Source organism: Calidris pugnax, unplaced genomic scaffold (genome assembly GCF_001431845.1).
Source record: "Calidris pugnax isolate Ruff unplaced genomic scaffold, ASM143184v1 scaffold41, whole genome shotgun sequence".
In the NCBI taxonomy this organism is placed as follows: domain Eukaryota; kingdom Metazoa; phylum Chordata; class Aves; order Charadriiformes; family Scolopacidae; genus Calidris; species Calidris pugnax.
Genome location: NW_015094509.1, coordinates 28,383,756 through 28,405,701, shown reverse-complemented (window position 1 = coordinate 28,405,701; position 21,946 = coordinate 28,383,756).

Below are 21,946 nucleotides of genomic sequence, written 5' to 3'. Positions count from 1 at the left end.
AAGAGTCTATATCTAAAGACAACTACTGGGACTAACATTAAAAAAGTGCAACATATTTTTAGTTTTATTTTGCCATGTGACAATCTATATCCTTCAAGGGATACAAACTCTAGCAGAAAATACTTGGAAATCAGCAAACAAAAATGGGTTGAAAAATAGTGGCAACAGGTAGTAAGAAATATACCTTGAAGTTTTACAGCAATTCCTTTACTATATACAAGGCCTCTGTGGATTTAAGAAGTTCCATAAATGTACTTTACCATATTACAAAGAATCTAAAACATAAAGACTCAGTCCAAACTCCCTGTGCTCGTGCTGGAATTTACTAGCTGAGTGAGTGGTTTAGTGAAGATTTACAATCTCAATCTTATTTAGAATTCATGGTTTTCCCATAGATTTTGTTACCGTATGTTCCTCAGATGCTAAGCTTTCATTTCTAGAATAATGAAAGTCCTCTATTTTTGATTGCTCAAATAGCCTTCTGAAGAACATATATATGTAGAGGGAAAGCTGCCTGGGTTTGTAAAGAAAGAATTATGTTGGGCAAAATTTGATTGCTTTTCCTAAATTTTCAGGTGAAATGGATGAAGTGAGCAAGTGCCACAGGGGCTCGTGAAACTTCACCTGAAGAATCAACCAAGTTCCTTTGGTCAGCGTCCCACATTGTGTGGGCTGCAAACATTGTGGTGGGGATAACACTGAAGAGGAGATACAGTTAAACTTGATCCTTCAGCATCTGCCTCAATATTCATGCGTGTAAATCCCAGAAATCAACATCAATTTCTGAGAACACCAATACTGAACACAGCGCTCACTTTTCTGTCTCAGGTCAGCCAGGATTTATGCATTGGCAGCATAGGGCCATATTCCTTCTCCTGCCCCATTAACATAGGGACAAGATTACAGGTTTTATTTAATTTGCTTTAATTTGCCTGTCCACCACATCTCTGCATGGGGGTCGCATGGCATACAGTGGAAAGGAGATAACACCACCTTGTTGTTCCTCTGAGGCCATGCCTTCTAACCACATCTTGATGTCCAAGACAGAAGGCTTCTTCTGTGATGTGACCAGCACAGCACTCTCGCTTGTGTCACAGCCAAGGGAATCGCAGAGGCTGATGAAGCTCAAGTGCTGTCAAAAAAGGCCAGCCAAAAGGATGCTGCTTGAATGCTGTATGAGAGTTCATATGGCAAAGTACAAGCTGGTGATAATACAAGGCACATATCTCACCAGCAGACAATGGTAACTCATCAGTCCTACTTCTGCCACTCACACAAAAGAATGGGAACCATTATTCCTAATTACACGGGAGCTGAAACACAGTTTATCAATTTACTTTGAGATAGAGGGCTTGTTCTCGGGTGCAGAGAATTAATTTTCCTATAGTAATGCCTGGGAAAGCAGAAGATTGGTTCTGGTTGATTTACAATGTCAGCATTTTTTTATTATTATTTCATGAACAACCTCCATTTAATCACAAGACATCTAGAAATTGAATACAAAAGGAGAGCTTTTATTATTCATAGATGGCATCTTCCCCAATAGCAGACTTGTTTGGTTAATAATAACTATCGTAAAAAAAAATCTTTGTTCAGGTTAGCCTCGTAAGGCATCTTATTTATTTCTTATTTACTTTTAATACCTAAAGGGATGCTGAAGATGAGCAAAATTCTCCCCTGCTGCTCTGAGCTGGAGGATAGAGGTAGGAATTCATTTTTTTTAGATTATCTTTGCTTCAACATGTGAAAGTGTGATCCTGCATTTAAAAGTACAGTATTATAAGTGTGAAGAAGAAGTCTCTGGCCTCTGCAGTGTAGCTACTGCAGAAAGTCTCATTGCTGCTCAGTGAAGTTGTGCACAACCCACACAGGTGCCAAGACTGGCCAATGTCCTTGACAGAGATAGTTAAGTATTTTATGTCAGAAGTTTGACAGAAAATTAGAATTTCAATAAAATACAATATTTCACTCCGGTATGTCAATTTTGTTGGAAAAACCTAAAGATTTTTTGATGATCTTAAGGGTCTTTTCCAACCTAAATGATTCTAATTCTATATATAAAGATTTCCATGGATATATATGGGGCTTTTTGTACAAATAAGAGTTCCAAGAAAGAGTCTACAGTCTCTTTCTCTGTCCATATAGTGCAGAAAATAAGCCTTAACTTTCTGCCTGGAATGCTGGGAAAGTTAATTTGCTAATGCTTGTGAAGTGCTTTAAAATCTTCGGCTATAAGAACAGTAAAATGTAACAATTACTTTTTAATGAAGTAGAAATAACGAGCACTCAGTCTCAGTGCTTTTTTTTCTCCAAGAACGTTTTCTCTTAAATTATGTATTTAATTCCCTCTATATATCTACCTAGATTTTTTTTCTTAACATGCACATCACCATTTTATCTTGGCAGTGATACAGAAACGCAGTTTGCTTGTTTCTTTCGCTGACAACTTCTTAAGCTCATTACTATCGATTTGGGAAGTGTTGAACATAAATTAAGAAGTGTAGTCAGCAATCAGTAAGGTGCCTCCAAGGGGTTCATGCCATGGGATAAACTATCTGCAAAGCAGTATGTAGGAGCAGAGATGGTCCATGAGCTCCTTTTGCAGGGACTCATATGATGTACCAGAATCTTTCTGTGAGACCACAGATTTTTAGGCAGAATTTATCCATTGTAAGCAGAAACAGCACCATGAGCTCGTCCACTTGAGGTGTACCCCATATGAACACTGATTTCACACATCACCACTCCTTGTACCCGTTCAGAATGACTAGAGACTTGTGAAAGTTATCATTTGAACATTATAGATGGGCTTAAGCCACACCCAGTGCACAATTCCTGCAACAGTAATAAATGCAGACCATGAAATTATTTCTTTGGATGAATTTTTGGAGTGCTATTGATTCCATGTGTGTGCTAAAGTCTATTCTTAATTCCTAAGGACCCCTTAGTTCTCTTGCTTCATGGCAACTTTCCTAAGGAGAGAGGCAGTGCCAGATTTTGCAGCAATATAGTGAAGAAATTAAGAATAAACCTGACCAGCGTCTCAGAAGACAGCATATTGCTTTACATCATTAACATCTTAGAAATGGCTTAAAATCAAATTTTTGTGTGTGCTGTGTATATCTGTGGTGCTATAACAAGAAAGAATGGTTGTAATAAGAGTAATTAAGAATTGTAAATAATTGATACAACCGCAAAGACTCCCTTACTCTCATTTATCTGGTAATAACAGGTGCTAGTCACTTTGAGAAACTCAGCTACCTGAGCTAATTATGTCTGTGTAAGACCAGAATCATGATAGGCAGGAATGTTATTATGATTAAAATACTATTCTCATCCTCAAATATCCTATGCCTGCACCATCAAGCAAGCTAATGACCACTGCACAGGATGCCCTTGAAGAGAAATGTATACTCTAGGCAAAATATATATTTTGCATTCATGATTTTCAAACTATAGAACTCCTTGTCTAAAAGGGTTGCTTTAGATATTTTGATCATTTGAAAACTTCAGTCCAACTTTACTGAGAGCTCTGCAGTTGTATTTGCCTCATCTCTTTGAGGAAAAGGTTTGTTTTCATTTGTCCAAACACCGCATGAAGAGCAAAGGTTGTTAAACAGACACTTTACTTGGCTTTAACGAGTAAAAGGTACGTTTGGTGTAATTTCCTTTCCACAGCATTTCTTCATTGACTTTCTTTTTTTCCTTCACCTTGCTGTATTTTTTTGTAATGCTTCCTAATCTTCCTAATTTGAAACATTAACAATAAATTCCAGGTGTATTAAATGAGATACATTTCCATAAAAAATGGGAATCTCTTTTCTCCTTGGTAATAGATAGAAGCATTATGAGACTTTCCTCTCTGAATTTGGCGATGTTCTTTGGAAAAAAGGAGAGGAAAAAACAGCAAGTATCCTCATAGCCATAGATTTAATCCCAGGCAGATCTCTGCTGTCTCTGGGCATATTAAGTAGGATTACCTGTTTTAAAAAGGGTATGAGATGAATTTTTTTATACTTCCTTGAGAAAGTTCCATAGATGTTGGCACTGGAACCATGAAGCTTCTACAGTGGTGATTTCTGCATTAATTGCAATATACAGGTAAAGCAGCTTCACAGAGCCACAACAGAAACCCCTGAAGAATCAGTATGCACTATCTGCTATCGTTCACATACTATAAATACCTATAGCTTTCTCTTAAATGCTTAGAGTGAATAATAATGAAGAGAGTTGCTCCGCAAAAGTCTTCAACACTCTGTAGGATATGAACCTGTGGTTTCATGGTGAGACATCTCTTCCAGGAATAGCACAGTCATTTGAACCACAGGAGAGCAAGAGGGAGGGGACATTGAGTGGATGCTGACTTGCTGCGAGAGGGAATTCAGAGTCTCCTTGCAAAAGAGCAGTTATTTTAAGGAACCCTTCCATGTGCTAATTCGATTTCTTTCCAAAGGTTGTAGGGAGATTGGCTCATTGGTTAATGTGACATGCATGTATGTGCTTCAGAGAATGGGATTTTTCTCTACCACAAACTTCTGTGTTCTTGGACAAGTCATTCAGGAGAAAATTTGCCAACCTGTCTTCACTCCTGGTTGCAGTGGGACTTGGGCAAGAGCCAAAGAGGGGTTCGGGTGCCTAAGTTTATCTTAGATGCTGTTATTCCACCAAAGAATGGAAAAGAAATTGGCCCACTAGTTGCCAAGGGAGCTTTGCTCCCTGCAGCCTGTTCTATAAATCCACCAGAGTACTGAGGTATTGGCATTATCATCAGGATAAAAGAGTAAGTAACACATCTTGGCAACAAAATCTATGAGACGGGATATTGAACTGGGAAGGTGCTGGCTACATGAAGTGCAAAAGTTAGAGAGGGTAGAACAGCTCCTGCAAACTCTTGGCAATGGGTATGAAGCCAATCAATCACAAAGGAAAGACAAAATGTTACACAGTTTATTTTATTTTTAGAAGAAAGATTCTATTAAGGTAAGACAACGTAACAAGGGTGTGGACCTGGGATTTCTTTGGTTGCATTTTTTAGGATGTTGCTTGTACTAATATCGCAGAAGGAATTTCCTAGGATTTTCTCGGATATGTGTACCTCACTTTGAACACCGGTGTAAAATTGCATTCCAGGAAGAAGGGTTTCTTCCACTTAAGTTTTTCAGTTGTGCATTCTCAAAACCTGTTTAACAGGTGACAACAGGATGAGACATTTTGTAAAGTACATTTGTGGTTCTCATCCATTTAAACCATACAGGGAGAAAAAGACCTGCTTCTTATCAGATGGTCTAAAATTTGGAGCACTCAGGGAGAGATAAGAGTCTGATCCAAGAGAGCTTGCTAATCCCCACTTGAAAAAAAAAAAGATAATTTCTTCACTGTGCAGCAAATAAATAAAGATTTGATTGTATGAGAGAGACAGGGAGAAAAACTCCAAACAGAAGTGTGATATTGCCTCATAAGTGGTCACATCTGCTCTAGAAAGGAATGCTACCTCTTAGGCCCTGCAAGGAGTCTCCTTTTTTTTTTTTTTTTTTTGTGAGAAGTAGCCTCACAACCTGATGTCCTTAAAAAGGAGCTCAGTTTTTCAAAAAAATAGAGAGTGTGCTTTTTAGAGAAGGGCAATAAAGCTGGTGAGGGGTCTGGAGAACAAGTTTTGTGAGGAGTGGCTGAGGGAGCTGGGATTGTTCAGCCTGGACAAAAAAGAGGCTGAGGGGAAACATTATCTCTCTTTAGACAACCTGAAAAGAGGGTGTGGTGAGGGGGAAGTCTCTTCTCCCGAGTAACAAGCAATAAGACAAGAGGAAATGGTGTCAAGTTGTGCCAAGGGAGGTTTAGGATGGATATCAGGAAAAACTTGTCCACCAAAAAGGTTATCAAGCATTGGAAAAAAGACCTGTAGAAGTGGTTCAGAGGAGCATGGTTTAGTGGTAACTTGACAGTGTTTGGTTAATGGTTGGACTTGATGATCTTAAAGGTCTTTTCCAACCAAAACAATTCTATAATTCCATACAGGAATTAATGTTATTAGTGCACAAGACCCACAAATGCCAACCTTCAGTCCTAAGGCAGCTACTTTCTCCAGAGTTCTCATTTATGACTGTCTCATGGCACCTCTTCAAGACTGGTTTTGGAAAACATTGTCAGATATCACAGGGTGAGGTTTGGCTCCTATGTTGAGAAGAGAAGGTCCTTATAGAATTGGAGAAAGCAGGTTCTGTCTCCTGGTCAATATTTGAAAGGCTTTTCTATCCTCTTATTTTAGGGAGGATTTTTTGCCAAGGTGCTTGCCTACGTGAGAAATATGCAGAATCCCAGCAGTTTATGCAATCGTGTTTTGCTTCTTATTTCCAGCATTACCTCCTGAACCCTGCCATGGCCCATGGCCTGTGACTATTAAAGAACAATGACCTTTCAGTATTTTCTAACAATGTCATACTACCTCAAGCCCTGATGCAGAGATGAGGCATCAATTATTGTTGTAGCTGATTAACTCTTGCTCCACTCCGAGTGCTATTTTTGCAAGGCCATGGTAATCTCTAAATCACAGCCCTCAATGTGCATTCAACAATGGAAGAGCATTACCTGCAATTTCCCAAGCATTTAATTTCCTTGGAAGATTTATTTGTAAACAAACATGAGCTTTATTGTTGCTTGTTGCAGACACGCAGTAAATTAGTTTTTCCATGCTGAAATGCGGCAGCATAAAATTCTCACTCGAGGAAAGTACTAACTGGCATTATGGCATTACTTTGTTAATTATATTGGCACATACACTGCTGCTCCTTAAATTAATCCTGTACACCAGAAACACTTCGTACCTAATGATTTCCTGGACTTCTTGTATATTAATTCATGTTTAATCTAATCTAAATTGTTGTCAAAGTGACAAATGCAAGGAAGACACAGACAGCATTTAAAACAACGTGACTCCTGAGTCAGTGAGTCATGGCCGTAGAAGTGATCATGCAGTGATCACTGGTAAAGATTAATTTGGATATGTTGAGTTTGGCTTTGGCATATTTGACAGGTTTCTGGCTTTTATTTATCAGTCTGACCTGTCACTTTTTAACAGATTAGATTTTCCACGTGGTCCAATTCTCCAGCCAATTCTCAGTCATTTCATTCTTGGTTGTTGACTGTCAATGGTGTCTAATAAGATTATGAGTTCGGAAGACTGTGCTGATGAAGTTTATTTAAGTTATTGTTTATGACAAGGAAGGTCGTCACTAATCCATGACATAAATTATATATTCTCCAGTCCTTAGGATTCTTTGACCCTGCAGCATTCTTAGTGGAAAACTGCTCGATCAACATAGCCATCTTGCTAGATTTCTTCCATACTTTTTACAGCTACAGCCCTGTTATTGCATGTCAAATATCTTACAAAATTAATTTATGTCATTTCACGATCTCACTTCGACCAGAGCTTTCCAAAAGTGCAATAAATATAAAGGTACCTGCTTTGGTAGTTACCACGTTAAGTTTTACATGCTCCTGAACTCACAAAGGTGCATGAAAGCACCTTGACAATATACATGAGAGTCTATGGTTCTCTTGAAATTTGAATTCAGCACTTGAATTCCTACCTTTCAGAGACATTGGAACCAGTGCTTCAGTCAGGAGTTTTACATTTATAAGGACTAAGTAGCACTTAGTATTTAGTTCTTAGTCTTTACAAGTACTAAGTGAACAGAAAGTTTCCAGATTTCTCTCTTGAGAAAAAGCATCTTGCCAAAGTAGTTTCCATCCATCTGGAAGGAATGTTTCTCAGCTCTGCAAAGAACAAATCCAGTGGGAGACATCCGAGTTCTCCTGAATAAACAGTCAGTAGTTACTTGCAAACATGGGACACAAAAAGGAATAACTGAAGCAAGGAAGATAGAAAAGAGGAAAAGGAAAACAGGTATGTGTTTTCAACTCTTCATCTCTCTGTTGTTCTGTCAAATGTCTCTGTCAAAGCTGGACCATGGGTTGTTTTGACATTAAAAGTTTCACCAGATGAAGAAATAATGACAATAGCACTGGAGTTAAAGTGCACAATAATTAACACCATGACTACTTATGCGTAAATGTATACCTGGCTGTTTCAGACTTGATCCCAGATGAGTGCTGGTTACTCAAACTTGATCTTACCTATTATTTCTACCAAGCCAAATCAATCATTACTGAACACTGAAAATTCTGCTAGGCACCATGCAGCAGGACAGACAATGTCATCTAGGACACCTTCACAGGAGGTGGAAGGAGGAGTTTTAAACCATGCCTTGCAACTTCATTATTCCATTTGCAATTACATGCAAAATGCAATTTTCAGTCCATGACCTCAGTGGAGTTACTATGGGGAAGATTTTTAAGTATGTGTTATCATTTGTGAAATGGGCCTCCTTCCTATGTTGAGTATAAGCATATAATTACTTTTAATACATTAATTTTATGCCCACAACTCCTACTTGGTGTTATCACTTTCTTTTTTTTTTTTTCCTACCATCATCATGTTTTTCTCCCACCAATTTCTAGGAACTTTAAACTATTTTTAAATTGCTGTCTATTTTATTTTAAATGTGATCTCCCATCCTTTTTATAGTTCCTTGCTACATTTCCCTCTGGTTTTCCTTTAGCTTCTAATTTCACTTTCCCTACATTCATTATTTTTATGTTAGCACTTTGAAAATTGTTTTCCCACATGTAGCTCTTTTGTTTCTTGTAGCTCTGAATTGTTATTTACACTTTGAAATGGAGGCTTGAATGCCTTAATCTAGTTGTTGGCTTCATCTCGCAGATATTTCCTTATCACACAGTGCAAAATAGCCCATCTCAGTGGTGAACTTTTTAAACTGTGAATCCCTCTGGGAAGATGCTGAGTGAGAGAAAGAGTAGGAGCTGAGTTCCCATCAAAGCTGATAAGAGAACTTGCTGCACTCTGCTACAAAACCTTTGGGCTTTAGCTAGAGCAGGGATAACGATCATTCCCAGCATAAGGATTTTCTCTGGGATTATGCCTACATGGGTACTTCAATCCACTCTTGAACTTTAAAAAGTCCTTAACACTTGGGTCTCCAGATTGCTTAAAACCTGAACCCAACTCCAGGAATCTGGGGGCAGCATTTAAAAGCAGAGATGTGCTACTTGAAGTAGTCCTAAAACCAGCCAAGATTTAAGGTTTAAGCAGGAGTTTCTCCTTTTCTGGCTGTATTTATAGCAAAAACCATCAGGCAAATAACCTTTGCGGTGTTGTAAGGGTGTCCCAGATGTTTTGAGGTTTTTTTGCTTCTTTGTGGGTACTTTTCCTAATGACCAGTGAATGAAAAAGTGTGTGCATAACAGTATGTCATGAAAGCTTAGTACAACAGTGCTGCAAACTAAAATCTTTGCTGTATACCTTATTTTGGGGAGATTTAAGGAAGCCATTGGGTCAATAGGAAATGTTTTATTGCCCTGACAATGAATTAAATGTCTACCTTCTGCCTTCCTTTCTTGAAAAAAGGCTAGACAGTGAAAATACTTACAAATTTCCCTTGCTCTTCCCTCCTGTCCTCACCATAGCTATCCTTATAGTAAAGACAATACCTAAATGTGATTAAAATAGTAATTTCACAGCCTTTGAGCCCATGTTTAGCAGATAAACTGGGAGAGTCTCTTTGTGTCTCCTTCTACTCCCTTCTCTTTTCCTCCTTGAAAATGTGTATGTTATTGGTGTATTAGTTCATTAGTAACATCTTTAGAAGACTGTCACATAGACCACTCAGCAGCCTGGGGTGGAGATAGAAATTAGGAGGACGGAGGTGATCAAAGGAGGAAGATATAGATTAATAATACCAAAAGTTTCTATGCCATGAAAATGATTTCATTATGCAAAATCTGGGTATAAAGCTTATGGTTTTGCTCTTGGACAGGGAGCACAAATCTCACAGATGTATAAACATAACTATGGTCTTGCTTGTGGGGTTGGAAGGCAAAGCCAAATTCAGGAGGGCCAACTAATGTGAATTCAGATAAAAAAGAAAGTTCTCTGGAACCAATCCCTGTAACCTGTTTCCTACAGTGCTTCAGCAAGTCCCTTTGGCTGCTGCAGCCTCCTCGTTACATTGAACTCTCCCTGCCTTTGTCTTCAACATTTGTCTTGTCAGTTAAAAAACTTTTATCTGTAGTCAAAATTGTCTTGGCAGAAGTAAGATGTTTTGTATTTAAGACTGTTTAGTTTCTCTAAACTCAGGAAATATTCAGGCTTTTGCTTTGAGGAAAGGAAGACAGGGATCAGAGCCAAGCTTGTTCTTTTCCTTTATGATCTGAACATGAAAAAAAACAAAGAGAGAAGAAAAAGAAAAAACATCAGAAAGTAGAAGAAAAGTCCAAGTCAAATAACAAGATCTTCATCAAAGTTGTAGTCCAGATTGTTAGAAATTCTTTGCAGTCTTCAATATAGAACATTGCTCATATTTTACATGCACTCAGGCTATTCCGGGGGGTAACTCTGGAAATTTATTCTTCAAATTTTATTTGAAGTGACAGAACAAGAATTATAGAATCATGGAATCATTTAGATTGGAAAAGACCCTTAAGATCATTGAGTAAAGTCATTGACCTAGCACTGCCAATTCCACCATTAAAACATGAAAACATGTCCCTCAGCACCACATCTACAGGTCTTTTAAATGCCTCCAGGGATGGTTATTTAACCGCTTCCCTGGGCAGCATGATCCAATGCTTGACAACTGTTTTGGTGAAGAAATGTTTCCTAATATCCAATCTAAACCTCTCCTGGCACAACCTGAGGCTGTTTTCTCTTGTCCTAAGACAATGGGCCCAAGCTGAAATAAAAAAAAAATTATTGTGAGAGTGGTTGAACGCTAGACATGGAATCTCCATCCTGGCATTTTTCATTGTTAATGAGATTCACTCTTTGATCTCAAAACAGCGAAAAAATTTAATGTCACATGTAGAAGACACTTCTTTTGCAGGCTGGACAGGCCTGTGGTGCCAGGAGCTGCTTCTACACACTCACACCTAAGGTCTGCTTGAAATGACACGGAGGTTTCGCATTGGCAGGCTGCAACTTCACTTGGGTAATCCTCCCCGCCTTGTACATTCAAGTGCTTTGCCACAGAGCTGGTAATAAATCAGTGACAGAGAATGGGTAGAATTAAAATTCTACATTTAGTTCTCCACATAACTCCTTAACACAGCACGAGAGATATTTAGCTGGAGAAAGCTGTCCTTGCTGAGAATTGCACTTTCTAATGAGACCACAGATAGAATTGAAGATTTTTTAATTATTTGGGGTTTTAAAATTTATTTCTTTTGACTTTATTTATGAAGTGACATCCTGAAGTTAGCATGGCTGAGGATTAAATTTAGTTATCAGTAATAAAAATCTAAAATTATTTTTATTACAGCCAGTTATCCATGCGTAAAGAAGGTTGAAAAATTCTCCTACCATAAGCAATCCCCCACCCCATCATAGAAAATCCCCAGTTACCTTCATTTTACACTGTTTTCTTGAGGTTACAAGGTATATCATTAAAACTCTATTTCATACAAAGCAGATGTTAAAATCACCTTTGTGACAGCTTCTCATTTTCAGCATGTCTAGAGTTCTGGTGTGGTTACTGGGAAAACAAAATAGTATTTATATTCTTATTCATATCACAGGTTATCTTCCACCTTCTGTACACTTTTAGAATTCATTAATATGACTCTCGGTGTCACAACTATAATGGAGTTCTGGCTTGTTTTATTCTGCATATTACAATGCGAACACATTTCTAAATATTCTCAGCTATGCATGAGTATACCCTCTAGAAGGGAAAAATAAACATAATTTGATGCTAAACTGCTAACTCAACACAGCTCTAGAGATTCTCTAACCCATATATAGTCATTTGTATGCCTCCTGCCAATATATATATATAATTTTTTATGTAGAAAAGCCACTTGCTAAGTGTTCTTTGACAATTTTGAAAACCAGTGTTGAAAGCAGCACACACTCAGGCTCTGAGTGATGCTTTTAAACCTGTGTTTTCGATGGGCTTGTGTTGCAATGCACAGCTTTCAGGAGTTTCATCAGTATCTGCACTTGACATTTTCTATCCTAAGTCAGACATGGAGAGGTAGAGCTAGATGTCTCGGAAAGTGCAGAAACTCAGCAAGAGGGGGAGTAAAAGAGAAACAAGAAAAGCTATTTGAAATAAAAGGGTGGAGATACATGTTTCTATCTAAGTATTTGTTATGACACTGTAGGATGCAAATCTACAAGACAGTCAGTGAATAAGTTTTTCCTAGACTTGTAAGACAGTAACATACTCCCCTGGACAAGAGAGCAGAAATACACGAGAAAAGAGACCAGTGCAGCTGAGACACATGGGACTTAGTTGCTGTATGTTATCATGAACCCAACAGCTTTACTGCGTGTGTCCAGACGGGCTGTGTGGTGCACACGTAGGTCAGACGCATTCTTTCACTTCCAGGATATGGAAATTGATAGTTATGGAAAATTAAAGAGAAAGAATACTCCCTACAGTCTCTCTTCTTTGGAATTTTATTCCTTTTTCCTGGCTTCTGTCTTTTCCCGACTTCCCTGACCCCCAAGAGCAGGACTTATGATCCAGAGTGAAAGGGTGGAGTGAAAATACCTACATTCACATGTCGATTTTATGGCCAGTGACATTTGGTTGGGAATACTTTCAAATGTTTAAGTGATTTAGGAGCAGATTTACCTTGATACATTGACTGACGTGCAAACTGGGTTATTTTTAAAGTTTCCTGCAGAAATGTTGTCTCAGATGAAAGAACTACAGAGAATAAAACAGCTTGTCTAATTCTCCCAACATGTTTGCCAGAACCCCTCTCAAAAATTGTCAAACAATCAGGATGGCAGGTTGCCCTTTGTGATCCCTCTGTCTTTTTTCTTATAAAGCACTCAAGCAATTGTTCTGGGATTTTTTTTTTCTTCAATAGAAGATGAAATAACAAAGGTAACTTACACTGCTTTTTGCCTTTAAACTAAGGTTAAAAAAGTCTTGAACATGCAGGCAGGAATGCCCCTGCTACGAGACCATGGCTTAATTATCTGACTTTAAAATACATTTGGCTGCTCCTTTTGATTTTCTGGTGCTGCCTGATAATTAGCTCTCTTTCTTTCCCCTCGCTGACTTTGTTTGATAAGGCTTTTATAGAGTCTTGGCGTGCGTAATTTAGTAAGTCCCATTTGTAATGCAGCACATCTCTCTCTGCTCTGTCCCAGGCTTGGAGCAGAACAGAAGTCTAATTGGCGCTGTTTACAAACCATTGCACTTGGGAAGAGCTGTGCCTCCATTTGATAAGTAAAGATGTGAGACATGAGAAGATTATAACTAATTCATGCTTTGAGCTATCTACGAGTTAAAAAAAAAAAAAAAAGAGAGAGAAGTAAGACAGGAAAAGAGAAGAAAGTAAAAGAGGAACAGGTACACTTGGAAGGCAAATAGATTTGATTCCAAATAAAACATGGGGAGTATTTATAAGAGATGGGTTGTGAACAGCTGATGATTCACAAGGTGTTTTGACTCAATCAAAAGAGATTAAACAAAAAAAAAAATCCTTGAAAAGTCACCAAAGAAAGAAACCAGCTGACAGCAGGGCTACATTTGCTCTTCAGAGTACTGTGTTGCCAGTGGAATGTTTATAAGAGGTAAGTGGGGTTTTTTGAAATTAGGAAATCATTTGTTTACAATGAAGACAGCAATCATTTGGAACTATTAGCTTTTCTACGAGAAACAATAAAAAACATTTCCTGAAACTGAAAGAGAGCAGAGACTGTCCTAGTGTTTGCTACATAAGCAGACAGTGCTAAAATATGCTGCTTAATTTTTTTCTCCAACTTTTATTTACTTCAAGCATCAGTTTAAGATATAAAGGTGTGGTGTCTGTTGACTATTAATTTGATTTCTGAAGAGATCTTTAGATTAAGAAAAAGCAGGAAACAACTACCTCATTCATTGCAGAAGCCCTGAGATTTGCAACTGAAGCTAAACGTGAAATGAGCAATTTCAGAGTCCTGCAGCCAACAGCCCCTGATCTGGAGTACTGCTGGATGGAAAACATCTGGCAGATTTGGGAGTGCAGGACGGATTTAGAAAGTTAACAGCTTGAAAAGGCTGGAGGTGAAGGAGAGAGCAAGGTTGAGAAGAGGGAAGGTGTAGAGTCTGGATGGGGTAAGGAGGTGGAGGAGAGGGTTTGTGAAATGCAGGCTCATTAAGGGGTCCTATAAAGCCAAAGAGGAACAGTGCTCACAGATGGTCAACGCAAGACATGAAATGTCAAACTTAAAGTGAAACAAACAATGTTCTTCCAGTGTGTTTATGAATAAAGGCAGCACAAATAACAATCAGGGAAAACCTAATGAATCTGAAAGTGAGCTGCAGGTCCCCACTTGCCCATATGCCATGCCAGTGTGTGAAGGCAAACACAAACTCCTTTCTCAAAGGCTTCCCTGACAAAAATCTAGGGTGAATTATTGCAAGCAGAGAGAGAAATGTCAACTCGCCATGCATTTGTCAGCAATAGCAGTTGCAATCAATGCTAATTTAAGCCTGGAAATTTCTAAGGACCTGCTTCTTAGAAAATGGCAAGAGGCATTATTCGCTGAGTACTAACCATTTCCTCAGAGTTATCCCTATCAGTGGTTATTGTGGCTCCTGACTGACATCCCAGCCATCAGATGGGTCTTGTCGCAAAAGTTTATAGTATTAATTTACAACTGGTTGGGAATTGATGTGAGCTGACTTTGCCCATGGCCACACAACACGATAGTGCCAGCAGCATGATGAGGCAGAAGTCTTGAGCCTCATGCTCTGTTCTCTGAGGTGATTTGAAAAAATAAACAACAACTTGTATGCTGGGTGAAAGCAACTGGTTAAAACGGTGTTTGGAAATAATTATTATCACAAATGACTTAATTAACGGACATACGGAGCCAGATAAAGAGACAGACGAATGGGTGGTTGGGAGGAAATCTGTTAGAAAGAGGAATCGCCCTGCTACAGCTTAATTTGCCACAATTATGTAATAATCACAGTAAATATGGAGATCAGTGGATTATTCGCTTAACATTGAATGACCTATGTGGCGTGTCAGCAAAACACCCAGGAGAATAAAACGCACCAGTTTCTGGTCTCTAATTACTCTTTTCAGATGGCGTAATGATCTTTAATGCACAGTGGATCTCATTAATTAACTCTCAGATTTTAATTAACTCTTTGCCTAATTCACCTACCATAATACATTATCACACACGTCAGCTTAACCGTTTTTTCCTCAATTGGGAGAGGAGAAAGAGGAAATCATGTACTCAAAAGTGTTTTCTGTTTCCTCTTTTCTAGTGCCTCTTCTGGTAATGAATAACTTTCCTAATACAGCTGTATGGAGTAGGAACCTATTGAAACACCCAATGTGTTTTGTTGCCTAAACCTAATGAACTCAGGAGAGATAGATGTCTGATTGTCTTCAAATGTACTTCAGACATTTGTTAGGACACTTTTTAGGCATATTAAAAAATTGAGAAACAATGCTGAACTACTGTCTTTGATGTGAAACAGCAAAACTGTGGGAGTCAGAACCATTTTGTGAAAAATGTACTCAAAGTCTTATTTATTGTTAACAACTACCTCCTTAAACACTGGATATTCTTCCTGTCCCATAAAAACAAATGTCTGAATCCTCCCTACACACTCTTACATTCATTTTTGATCCAGGCAATGTAAGAATAAATAAATCCTACCAGTATAATTTGTAGTGGTACTCCCACTGAATGATATATGCGCATAGTACAAAGTCCTTTCTTGGGTATGTTCTCTTAGGGTTACGACTATCAAGGAGCCAAGAGCAAACCTCATTACAGAAATTAATGTATTTGCATGGTGTTTCATTACCTTCAATATGTGTTTTTCCCATGCTGAAGTAGACTTATCCTCACTACCCCTTCACAGGGAAGACTGGTAGAGTCACTATCTTGTCCCAGTAGAGGACATAGACAAGACAAGGTCCTCTGTTAGGAAGGCGAAGTGACAGTTCCCTCAGATTTCCTCCCTCACAGCTTTCCTGTAAGACTGGAGACCGAATTATCTTGTCCCTTAATGGTTTGTGGGTGAATATTTGATTTGCATTCCTGTGTTCACCACTAACTTCCTGTGAAATTCTTTTTTCTCCCAGACCTTCACCAGCCTTCACACATCTCCTGTGTTTAACCCCACCTTGTACCCTCCAAACAGCAGCTTCTTCAGAACAAAAACATTTCTCACTCAGCTTGTACAAGGCCTCACACCATAGAGTTTCTATTTCATGTAGGTACTTAAGTAGTAGAGAAGATGAATGTCTTACACTGACATTTTGTTTTTCAATTTTGCAGAAGATCTATTGCTTTTTCTCCCCTCAGTATTTCCCAGCATTTCTGAGGCATACTGATGGATATTTTAAAGCAAACCTCAATGGAAAGATATTCTGTTTATAGTCAAGCACTTATGAAGATGAATATGCTGTAAACAATGACTACGCTTGATAGTGATCGTGCCCTGATCTAACATTTATTGATGTATGAAATTAGAGACTTGTGCTAAGATGAACTAATTGCTATAACCACTGCTGCAGACAACCGAGACCCATTAATTACCTAAAAAATAACAACAAAAAAAAAAAGGTTCTAGTTTGTTTCAGGGAGATTAGATTTTGTCAGATTCACCTTAATTCACGATCCCAACATACATGCACCCACAATATTTTTTCGTGATGTTGCCTAAGTAGGAAAACAAGTTTTTCACCAAATATGACAAGTACCCAGAATGTAGAAAATGGAAGGAGTCCTATGAAGCATAAAGAGATTACATGCCATGCACAGAGTCAACTTATTTTGGGTTTAATTGCTGAGGTATACAAGTCAGAGAGGTAGAACCTGCTTTCTGTATGGAGTACCATACAGAAACTATTCATTTTCTGGGATTTTAAACTATTTTATTCCTCCTGTTTTCAGGCAAGTTATTTCACCTCAGATAAAAGCATTGGTGAGATTAGAAGTGATGTTGACTTTAGATTAGGCTCTTTCTGGTTCTTCTGAAAATGCTTCCTAAACAATATGATTTTGCAATAACAAAAGCAAAAAATATTGATAATAATAGTAGCAATATTTTCCCTTTGGTCTTCTGCTATAAATTTGATTTAGATGCAAGATTTGAAAAGGAAGCAGCAGGAGGTGAAGAACTAGTGAATGTTTTTCAGCCACAGCGATAAAGAAAGTAGAAATGCTCAGGTAGTCTTTAAAACAACATCCAGCCAAGCTCGCTATCTCCTTCAGAGTGACGTGTGGCTGAAGAGGATTGACCAGATATTGACAGAGATGGTGAATTATTGGTGACTTCTGCCATGGCATAGAAAATAAAGTTATAGAGGTCTTTATCTCTTCATCTTGTCTTCAGGTCTTTGAAGATGACACACTTGGCTGTTGCAGTTTTACAGTGTGTTCTCATGGCCTGGGAAGGAAAAAAAAAAAAGTAGATACCACTCTACATGCTATAGTTAAAACAACAGCAATTCATTTAGGTGTACCACAATGAACTGAATTGAACTTTTGGGTTGGTTCATATATATTAAAGAAAATATTCCTCTTTTTGTTGCAGGATCCCCTGGCTTTAAATACAAACAGATTACTGCATTCTTGGTAGCTAAGACATTTATAGCCAGATAAATATTTGACCCTAAGTTGTACAAATATAAATTTCTCCACTTAAAGGAAAACAGTCCCCATCCCTGCAGTGCCTTGTCTTGATCCCAGAATGTGATAGGAGACCTATCACATCCATTATCTAACACAGTGCTCCAGCCTGAGCTGTGGGAGACCATTCCCTGCTGAAAGGGATAGATACCACAATAAATACACATTTTGTTTTATTTTTAAATTCCTTTCAGAAATGTCCACAGGTTGGATGGACACATGAATTTCTCATTTTCTGAAGCCAATCTCAACTACATTAAAATCTGAAATGAATTAAAGTAGCATGTTGTTGGAAGACACGTCCCTAGCCATGCTGCAAGAACATCCAGCATTCATTTCCTGCATCCTATAATTTCTTTCCTGCTGGATCTCACTTGCACTTAGTGCTCACAGCATATCCTTTCTGAGCAATGACCACACGTGGCTTCAGTTTTTTAAGTTGCTGATCTGGCACCACTGTGACACTATCAGATATGTTTTGATTCAGCCCAATATTCTCAGTCTATAATAAGAATATTGAACTGCAGTTTCCCCCAGATATAATTGCTCAGGTCTGATCCTTATTTTCTCAGTTTTAATTTAACAAAAAAAAAAAAGAAAAAGTTATTTCAGATCATTGGGAGCACTGACTTTTATTGTGGCTTACTGATGCTCATTAAGTGCTAGAACATCTTTATTTATACCTAAATGAAGAAAACTTGCTTGATGTGGCCTAAAATAGCTAAGCATGGATTTCTGTCTTCAAAAGGGAACTTACATGTTTTCCATCATTCCCTGTAGTTTTCTAACATGCTGTATTATCTTGAAAGCTCATAGTAAGGCTGGAATAAGTCCTTTGATGACAATTCCACAACCTTCATTGACAATTGCTTCTAATCCCAGAATGACTATTTAATTGATTTTTAATGTTGCATTCAGTTCCTCATTGGTGAAGTCTCCCTAGTTTTGAACAGCGTGATTTGTTCTGTTTATGGTGACTACTCATCTATAAGCGACGCTTGGGCCTTTCTGTACCAACACTTTGAGCAATAACTACATCCTTTTCTCTGAAGAGAGATCGTTCAGCCTCTTTTTAATTATCAGAAGTCTATATCCCAAATTTTCATCTTTGTTTCATACCTCTCCTTACAGCCATCTTCTAAAGAACCACCCTTAATGGGATATCTTCTGTATTTTGAGTCTAACTTATTACTGTTGTATAGATTATTATATTTTCTTACAAGTACTCCCTTTGAGTAGCTATGTAATTTTTTTGGTATGTTTCAGGAAGACAGAGGAAGATTTTTTTTGCTTTTCATTTGTTAGGTTTTTTTATGTGCTGAAAGACTTATTTAATCAGGCATAAAGAACTCAAGCTGTTTATCTTAAAAAAGGACAATCAAGAGGTGACTCTATTACAGTTTAAATATCTCCACGGGGAGAAATACCAGGTAGTAAAGGGATCTTTAATTTAGTGGAGAAAGACATAGCAAGAAACAGAGCCCAGAAGCAAAAAACATATAAATTCAAATTAGAAACCAGACACGAATTCTTAAATATAAGAAAACAATTAACGTAGACTAAAACTACCAGTGGTCTTGGTGAAGCTCCTAAGCTTTACAGGCCATATCCAGGTGTTTTTTTGTGGAAAGCACGTTTCACAAATATACATTTTGGATTCATCGCAGGAGAAATAGGACAAATGTCTTGGGCTTATATCCTTCACAAAGCCAGAGAATATGTTTAATAATCCTTTCAGGCCTCAAAACTTGTGAAATATTTGATTGACAAGACAATACTGTTGCTATGGATATTAGGAGAAAAACTGACAACAGCAGGATGGGGATTTAGTTGTGAGACAGATAGCTTGATGTATAAAGGGTCACAGAAAATTTAATTTATATGTGACACATACACACACAACCTGTCTTCTCTAACAGAAATATATAGAAACAGGCACACTGAGGAGAAAAAAAAATCTCACAAAAGCATATGGGCCATCCTGCTCTCAGATCTCAGGCTGGATATGGAGTGGGTGAAATTAAAAATAGTGTAGCACAGATATTAATTCATATACTCATAGAAGAGCCTAGGTTGGAAGGGATCTCAGAAGACCATCTGGTCCAACTTTTCATGGGAAAGGGAGCTTAGATGAGACTATGTAGCACCCTGTCCAGTCACATCTTGAAAACCTCCAGTGATGGTGACTCTACCATGACCCTGGGGAGGTTGTTTCATTGATTGATTCTTCTCACTGTAAATTTTTTTCCCTTTATATCAAGGTGAAACAATTAAAAGATTTTAAGAAGGGGAAAAAAGACAGTTTGGTGTCTCACAAACCATGAACTCCTTCATCTTTCTAAGACTGGTGGAAGTACATGGGACAAATTAGGAAAATCTGCACCTCCTTAATCTTTTTTTGGTAAAGAGCCCATCTCCTATTTGGCTTCACTCTGCTAGTTATTTCTTTGTTGTGTTCCACATGTGATGTTTGACTAATGCAACAGAAGGGACACCAGTACCTCAAGCTCGATCATATGCCAGCTCTTTCCCTCTCGTTGCACTGCTTTTCCAGTTTTCTTCAACGCCAAAGTTCTGTGTTGGATTGCATTTTCTGTTGAAGAATGGCTTCTCATCTTGCTTTAAGAAACTCAGACTTTCAGTCTCAGCCCCACATGTCAATGTCTTAAGATCATTTTGAATTCTAATCCTATCCTTTTAAATCTTTTGATTACCTCTTTCTTTCTAATGCCTGAAGTGCTTTTCCTCTACCATCTTCTACATTCCTAGTGAAAATACTGAATATATAAAATGCAGCAACAGTTGCTACTTAATTTTCCCACTAAATTCCTCAAGATCATTATAGCCAGCTGCACACCCATTCTGTAGTACTTACAAAGAAAGTGCATATTCCCCATTTTTAAAACTGCATTAGGATTCTGGAAATGAAGGGGTGTGTTCCTGGCTCTCTACCTAGTCAGTTAGACATATTTTTCTAAAAGCGACAGGGACAAAGGGAAGATCAAATTTTTTGTGCTGAAGACACTTTGCAGTGCAGTGCATTGAGATCTCAATGAGAGCAAGTTCTAGAATGAAGTTGCAGTTTTGTATGCTGAACCTATAAATATACCCCCTTCACTCAAAGTTAAAGAAGAATCTGGGTCAATCAAGAGCCTCCCCAGATTTAAGATGCAGTATTTTGTCATAAAATGCAAAAGGATTACATGTCTTTGCTTATGACCTTAGCCTGTGAACTGGTACAAAGGTAGGTACTGTAGGAGAAATGAGCCAATAAAGGTCTTGGTCTGTCTTGATTTCCTTTTCTTTCTTTTGACAAATGTGATATAGAAAGAAATGCAAATTTACCCTACTGGAGTTGCTCCCTAAGTTGGTCACCTACAATCTTATATATTCTGTTTCCCCTTCCTCAACTTTGGTCACCCTATAGCTCCTACAGCTATAGGTTCACCCTAATAAGGAAAAAGAGAATCAAACCCCTTAATACAAATGCCATAAGCTTACAACAAATCCCTATGGTTCAGAGCCTTTCTTTTCCCACTTTTAGAATTTTGTTCTTTCTGGTGGCTCTTCTCACACCAAATGTTCCCTGGGACACCATCTCTACCTCAAGAAACTCTTTTACAGATTCACTTCAATTTCCAGGATATTTTACTGCTGTTGTCAATCGTTTGATATATCATGTGATCTTTTGGGACAAAAGCCTCCAGAGTACATGTTCTACAAGTAGAAGAAGCAGCAATGTAGTGATCCATGCTCAGCCTGATGGATCAAAATACTCCAGGACAATAGGGGTTTATTCCATATATTACTATGAAGACTCATGCAGTTGCACATGCAACATAAGTGTAATGAAGCCTCTGTGTTACATGTGCAATTATTATTGTGTAAGCAAAAGAAAGCATTGCTTACAGAAATGGCTAGCTGCAGTTCTAATTTACTTTGCACAGGTGTTTACCTAATTTGAAAAGAAAAGGCAGTCATTATGCATTAAACTCTCCCAGGACACAGTGAACATATTTTTTCCTGAATAACTATATGTAGATAGCTATGAAAAATTGGACTTGGAGTGCCTGTAGCAATAGATACATTCATCAAAAGAGAACTACCAAAATGCTATATTTAAACTTATCTAAGACTCTGGGAAAGTGGGAGTCTTATTAATACAATTGTATTTGCAAACACAATCTAGTTACAGAGTAAAGGAAAGAA